Raw genomic sequence first — 7,676 nt, forward strand, 5'->3', positions numbered from 1 at the left:
GGATGTTTCTTATGATTGTGAATTGAACTTGTCTACAGATTTTGAACCAACTTCCTTCAAAGAAGCTGCTTCTCATGATGAATGAAAAGAAGCAATGCGAAAGGAGTATGATGCCCTCATAAAGAACGGCACTTGGAAGCTGGTTTATCCTCCATTAGGAACCAAACCAATTGGCTGCAAGTGGGTCTACAAGAACAAGTATAAAGCTTATGGCTCACTTGACAAGCACAAAGCTAGGCTTGTGGAAAAAGTTTTTGCACAGAAGGAATGGGTCAATTTTGAGGAGACTTTTGCCCCCACAGCAAAATGGGCTACCATCCGAACACTCTTTGCACTAGCAGCTCAGAACGGTTGGAAAGTCCATCAAATGCATGTAAAAATGGCTTTCTTAAATGGAGATCTAAAAGAGAATGTTTTTATCTCTCAACCTAAAGGATTCATTGTGAAAGGACATGAACATAAAGTATGCAAACTTTTGAAGTCCTTGTATGGCCTCAAACAAGCACCACGATCCTGGTATGAAAAACTAACTGAGCATCTTCTGAAACTCAATTTCAAACATTATGATCTTGATTATGCAACTTTATTTGTCAAGAAAGTTGGAAAAACAGTTGTATATCTTGTGGTATATGTAGATGATCTTTTGATGACAGGGAACAATGAAAGCTACATTGCATCCATAAGAAGGAATTGGGGAAAAGTTTTGAAATGACTGATTTGGGCTATGTTCATTACTATCTTGGCATTGAAGTAATCCAACATCTGAAGTCCATATTTCTTTCTCAAAAGAAATACATTAGAGATCTGTTGAATAGGTTTGGCATGAAAGAATGCAATCCTCTTACTACTCCAATGGAACAAAACTTAAAGCTCACATCTATTGAAAGAAAAGAATTTGAGGATGCAACAAAGTATAGATAGCTTGTAGGAAGTCTCAACTACCTAACTATTACGAAAACAGACATTTCATTTGCTGTTGGAATCCTCTCCAGGTTTATGCAAAAGCCTTGTGAGGGACATTGGTCTGCTGCAAAAATAGTTCTAAGGTACTTGAAGGGAACTTAATACTTTGGAATTAAGTATACACAGGTGGACGACTTCACCTTGATTGGATACTTTGATTCATACTTTGATGTAGACAAAGAAACTGGGGTATCTACTTCAGGATAAGCTATGAGTCTTGGATCAGGAGTTGTCTCCTAGAGATCACGCAAACAATCAATTCTAGAAGATTCCACAACAGAAGTAGAATACGTGGCAGCAACTAAAGCAACAAAAGAAATTGTGTGGCTCAGGAAAATTCTTGAAGATTTGTAGGTAAAACAAGTACAATCAACTCCACTCATGATTGACAATACCTCTGCAATAAAGTTGGCCAAAAACCCAAAGTTCCATGATCAAATGAAGCACATCAATACTAAATATCATCTAATCCGGCATCATGTTGACGCCAAAACAATCCATCTCCATCATTGTTCCATAAATGAGCAAATTGCAGACATCTTCACCAAAGCACTTGGAAGAGAAAATCTTGAATGATTCAGAATGATGCTTGGAGTCACCAACATCCCTTCAGATTAAGAGGGATAATGTTGACACCCAATCCTCATGATTAGGTGAATATAATATGAACAGTCATCGGGAGATGAACTGAACAGTCTCTCCCTCATGTATTTAATGCAGACCTACCTGAAGGAATGCACGAATCAATTTTTGGTTGAGGAGTTACTGCCTGGTCTAACAAGGTAGCTATGTCTTCATCTTTATTTTTAATTAAGGCTTCTACAGCCTTCACATCTTTAGGATCATGACCCAACCCAATGATCAATTCTTCTAATGATTTAATCTTGTTGTATTTATCCTGTGAAGAGGCTTTCTCCAGCTGTAGTTGGGTAGTCGTATTGTTCAAAGAATTTTCCAGCCTTTGGACCATCATGGCCTTGCTCGTCAGTGTAGAGTAGAGCATCTCCCCTGTCTATTTGTGCAATTCAATCTAGTCCAGGGGATGGATGTCCTTTGCCATGACCTCAAAATCAGTTTTGAGGTAATCTGTAGTTGATTGAGGCTGTTGCACCTTGGGCTTGAAAAAAATCATTATCATTTTACCTTCTTTGATGTCATAGGCTAACATCAACCTGTTCTGATTAGTGGGAGCCATTTTTAAATACTGATTGTAAACTTGGATTCTTAATGGCTCATTTATGGCTTTTATTTCTTTGAACTTTTTCTTGATGTTTGGATTTTGTTTTCCTGGGGGCTTGAAAGATGATACTTCTACACTCTTTTATCTTTCTAATTCATGTCTTTGTGAACTGGAAGGTGTCCCTCCTACTGGGAAAGTTTGATGACTATCAACACCTTCTCTTCTTTGGCTATCAGTATTTTCTTCATAAAAATCTTCTTCTGAAAGAGGATTCAGCCTGTACCTCTTAGCATCGGGTTGTTCAGAGGGTCCACTGGCAGGGGTAGATACTTCCCTGTCTCTCTTTTTGGTCCTTTCCTCATTCAGAGGAGTCTGCAAGATTGGTGGTTCTCCCACATTGACTTGAGTTGGAGGAGTTTGTATATGGGCCTGCTCTTTGGAAGTTTCAGGTTGTTTAGACATTATGGACTGTTCTGTAGCCTGTGTGCTTGTCTCTGTTTCTTTACCCTTGGAGGTCCCTGTGGCTGGTGTATTGGTTTGCTGTGAGTGCCTTTCAGAGGTCCCAGCTACTGAGGCACTTATTCCTGATGTTGACTTCTGAGAAGTATCATAATGTACATGTCCAAAAGAATCTAAGTCAAGAGTCTTTTCAAGATCTCTCATTACATTTTCTATGTTGACCTATTCACTACCAGTTGCTACTGAGGTCCCTTCTCTCCATTCATCCATGTTGGCAAACTATTCAATTTTTGGGATTCTATGGTGCATATATGGAGACAACCTATTCTTCATTATTCTATCACAGATAAAGCCATGAGGGTCATATGGGGCCTAACCAAAACTTTTTTGTAATCTAAGGTAATCTTTTAGAATTCTCTCTGCTGCATCCCCTGCTTCTCTAGTGTTACAGATGAAAGGGCCTAATTGATGTTTGATCCTAAGTTGTGCTTTCTTTTTGGCTTTGGTAAAATGGATCAAATCTGAATTACACATATGCCTATAGTATTCCAATGCAAACAGTCACATTGGAACATATTTTGGTAGCTTGAAGGGGGCAAGTTCACACCCATAATCCTGGTTTCTGTAAAGTTCTTGTATAGATACCAGTCACCGACTTTATACTGCTTGTAAAGTTGAAGGATCCTTTTAATGTCACCACTGATCCTGGGAGGGGAAACCCCTGTCAATAACGTGGTTGTTGGATGAACAAATTGATTAATGAACTCATTATAGGAGTAAGGGGTTTCAAAGGAATCATGGAAGATAGCAAACCAGAACATTACACACCTTGGATTGCCTTTGGTATCAACTTTCATGATAGGGAATGGGAAATTGTCTGATTGATAATAAAGCATGAGATGATATATAAAGCTGGTATACTTGAAAACTCTTTCATTTTCAGTCTCATGAACTGGTCATGAATTTTATCAACAATATAAGAGGCATAGTCATATTTGACAATAGGGGGTTGTCTAGGAGTAAAGATTGACAACATCACTAGGGTTAACTCATCAACAAACTCACTAGTATTGAAACCCATTACTAAAGATATCATATCAACTATGAGTATTCCCATATCTGTGAAGAAAGTTTTCATATAAGGAGGTGGGCCCTTAGGCTGATGCTTCTGTAGCATGAAAGTCTGACAGAGGTGATTACGTTCGTCTTGGGACAATTTAGTTGATTTCTCAAGTAAATCTCCCATGGAGAGGGGAGTGAGAGCTTAACTGGAGTGAAATTGTAACATTTCATTGATTGATTCAGCAGTTATTGGAAAAAGGATTGTTTGGCTTGGAGACATGACTGCTCGGCAGTTAGGGTCATAATTGGCATGGCATTGATGAATTATATCTGGGAAAACATGGACTAAGGGTAAAAAGTACATGGGAAGATTGGATTCCCACAGTCCTAGGATATCAGAGCCATTCAGGTAGTCATCTCTACTTTGGCAAAAGACTTTAAGGTGATTTTTGTCAATGGTAAGGTCTTTTATTTAGAAGTCCCTATCAGCCAAAGGCAAATAGTCTAAATCTCGGTGAGGGGCATTTAGGGGTGCAACATTCAAAGCCAAAGGGGTTTCCATGTCTAGTTCTTGTGGATTCAAAAGGAAAGTGTGGTTTTCTTTGTGAAATGGGAAACACAGAGGCTATAGGAGACTTAAATGACGAAAATATTGATTGAATTACTATGAATTTTGGGCTTTTTCATCAATTAACAGTGGAAAAGAAGTATTTGTAGGGTTTTAAATGGATTTTGATAAATACCTCTTTTGGGGAATGAGCAATGGAATGCAGGTGCTAGGCATGGCTGGAGGGTTCTGGTCGGCGTTGGCTGTAAGGTTTTGGAGCAGGTTGGCAACTAGAAGCTTGAACTGGTTGGCCTTGACATTATTTTGCATGGGTGCACAGGTTTACAGTATAAAGCACTGAAAATGACTTATTTGTTTTATTTACAAAGTCAAAGGTTGGTGGGGTTTTGGATTTTAGGTGGGTGACGTCAGCGACAAATGATATGACATTTTTGTCGTATGCGGAAAGGTGGTAAGTGGTTTCATATCGCACCGCTTTTGGGGAAGGGCGGTAATAGACCTTGAGCTAGTGATTCCATAGAGCATTCGACGCATGGCGGAAGTGCTGTGAGAAAACCGCTTTGTGATCGTGGGCTAATGCGCAGTCACAAAGGGTCACGCGATATTCATAATGGTTATCGGATCTTGAGGACTTGATCGGACGGTTGACGCTGGATGCAATATGTGGAGTTTTAACAAAGGTGGGCCCAATATATTTAAGAGTTAATTTAATCATATCGGGAGCGGTGGGATTGGTTGGTGAGGTTATTAATTAACCGCGAGGGTTAATTAATCTTGTTTTATGCAGCAGGGGATTAAGGTTATTAATGAATTACAGATTAAATCATTAATCCCGATTAAGGATGCATTATGATTATAATTAACTAGGGGCAGGATACATAGAAATTTGGGGTTTTCTATATTGTAAATAATACGGGAGAGGGTAAATGTTTATAAGGGAATTATATAGTATAAGTTAAAAGTTAATATGATAATGAAATGAAAAAAGCACCAAGTATAAAAATATTTGATGTGTGTATTTAACTTAGGCTTTAAAGTGAAAAAAGGGTTTATATGAGAAATATTTGGAATTTTCCTAAGTAAAATAGGATTTTACTTAGGAAAAGAATTATGAAGGTGAATGAGTGATCTATGAATGATTTTAAGTACTTTAGGCTTTATAAACTATTGGGCCGAGGGTCCAGTCCCTCTAGAAGTTAGAGAAATGCTCTGAGCCCTTCTAATTTAGCAAATGCCTTAGTACTTAGGGGAAATTAGTGAAAATTTAGGGAAAATGAGAAGGGGAGCTAATTATTTAACTTTGCTTTGCTTGAGATGCTTTCAATATAATGTCTACCTTGGACTTGTGAAGAAAGTAAAATATTAACACATTTAGAGTCATCATTCATCACATGTAATTCTACAACATCATCTACCTACCCTACCTACTTTAACCTAACATTTTTTCTTCTTTATTTGGGTGCACTTAGATTGGCAAACCCTTATCAAACTTTCTTTTCTTTTACATGCAGATATCTATCTAAGTCTAGCCTTATTATATCTAAGGGCTCAGATTAAATTGTTGAGCTCCTTTTATTCACTCTACCTATATACTTATCTGTCAAGATTAAACAGTTTGGTAAGATCTTTATTCTCTACTTCTAAAACATAAAATTCAAATATGAACTAGCCAAGCTTAAGTTGTTTGACTATTCATCAATTGTGGCATAAGTTAACAAGCTGCACACACTTGTTTATTTCACATGAGTAAAAAGTAATGACATTTTGACTTGCACACTTTCCTTGGTCTTTATTTTGGTGGGGTTCATTTTCTTTCATCTTTTTGACCATCTTTATTCTTTTTACCCTTTGATTTTTCTTTTAGGGTATACCCTCTTTACATTTTTTAAAAATTTTTGATTTTCATTTTTTTTTGAAAATATGGAAAACCTTTGCAACATGGAAAGGTATGAACATATTACATAGCTCATCAAATCAATCATGATATATGACACCTATTGGTATAGGAGCATAACACCCCTCTCCATCTCTCCCCCCCTCTCTCTACCTCTCCCCCCCCACCTCTCTCCCCCTCCACCTCCCACTGCCCCTCACCCTCTCTCTCTTTCTCTCCCCCTCCCCTCTCCCTCTCCCTCTCCCCCCCACCCCTCTCTCTCCCTCTCCCTCTTCAACCCCCTCTCCCTTTCTCCCCCTCTCCCTCTCTCCCCCCCTCTCTCTCCCCTCTCTCTCCCCTTCTCCCTCTCTACCTCACTCTCTCTCTCTCGCCTGCTCTCCTGCTCTTTCTCTCTACCCACTGTCCCACTCTCTCTCTCTCTCCCCTCCATCTCTCCCCCTCCCGCTCTCACTCACTCTCTCCCTCTCTCTCTCTCTCTCTCTCTCTCTCTCTCTCCCCCTCTCCCACGCTCCCACCCCCTGCCCCTCCTGCTCTCTCTCTCTCTCTCTCTCACTCTCTCGCTCTCTCTCTCCTCTCTCCCCCCCTCTCTCCCCCCTCCCTCTCTCTCTCCCCCGCTCTCTCTCTCTATCTATCTCTCTCCCCCTCTCTCCCCCTCTCTCCCCCTCTCCCTCTCTCTCTCTCTCTCCCTCCATCTCTCCCCCTCTCTCCCCCTCTCTCCCCCTCTCCCTCTCTCTCTCTCTCTCCCTCCATCTCTCCCCTCTCTCTCTCCTGCCAGCTCTCTCTCTCTCTCTCTCTCTCTCTCTCTCTCTCTCCCTCTCTCCTCCCCCTCTCCCTCTCTCCCCCATCTCTCTCTCCCTCCCCCTCTTCCTCTCTCCCCCCTCTCTCTCTCCCCGCCTCTCTCTCCTCTCTCTCTCTCTCTCTCTCTCTCTCTCTCTCTCTCTCCCTCCCTCTACCTCTCCCTCCCCCTCTCCGTCTCTCCCCCATCTCTCTCTCTCCCTCACCCTCTTCCTCTCTCCCCCTCTCTCTCTCCCCCCTCTCCCCCCCCCTCTCTCCCCCCTCTCCCCCCCTCTCTCCCCCCCTCTCTCTCTTGCTCTCTCACTCACTCACTGACTCTCTCTCTCTCTATCTCTCTCTATCCCACATTCCGCCTCCCCCCCCCCCTTCCCCTCCCCCTCTCTTGTGCTATCTCTCTCTCTCTCTTGTGCTCTTTTCTCCCTCTCTCTCTCCCCCCCTACTCTCTCTCGCCCCCCTCCCTCCCCCTCCCTCTCTCTCTCTCCTCTCCCCCCCTCTCTCTCTACCTCTCCGCCCACCCCCCCCCCTCCCTCCTCCCTCCCTCTCCCCTTCCTCCCTCCCTCTCACTCTCTCTCTCTATCTCTCTCCTCCTCTCTCTCTCCCTCTCCTCCCCCTCTCCCCCCTCTCCCTCTCTCTCTCTCCCCTCACCTCTCTCCCCTCCCTCTCCCCCCCTCTCCCCACCCTCTCTCCCCCCCCCCTCTCCCCCCCTCACCCTCTCTTTCTCCCTCTCCCTCCCCCTCCCCCTCTCTCCCCCCCTC

The sequence above is a fragment of the Pinus tabuliformis genome, chromosome X (genome assembly GCF_031772625.1).
Source record: "Pinus tabuliformis cultivar Carrire ecotype Pingquan chromosome X, CPIR1, whole genome shotgun sequence".
NCBI classification, from domain to species: Eukaryota; Viridiplantae; Streptophyta; class Pinopsida; order Pinales; family Pinaceae; genus Pinus; species Pinus tabuliformis.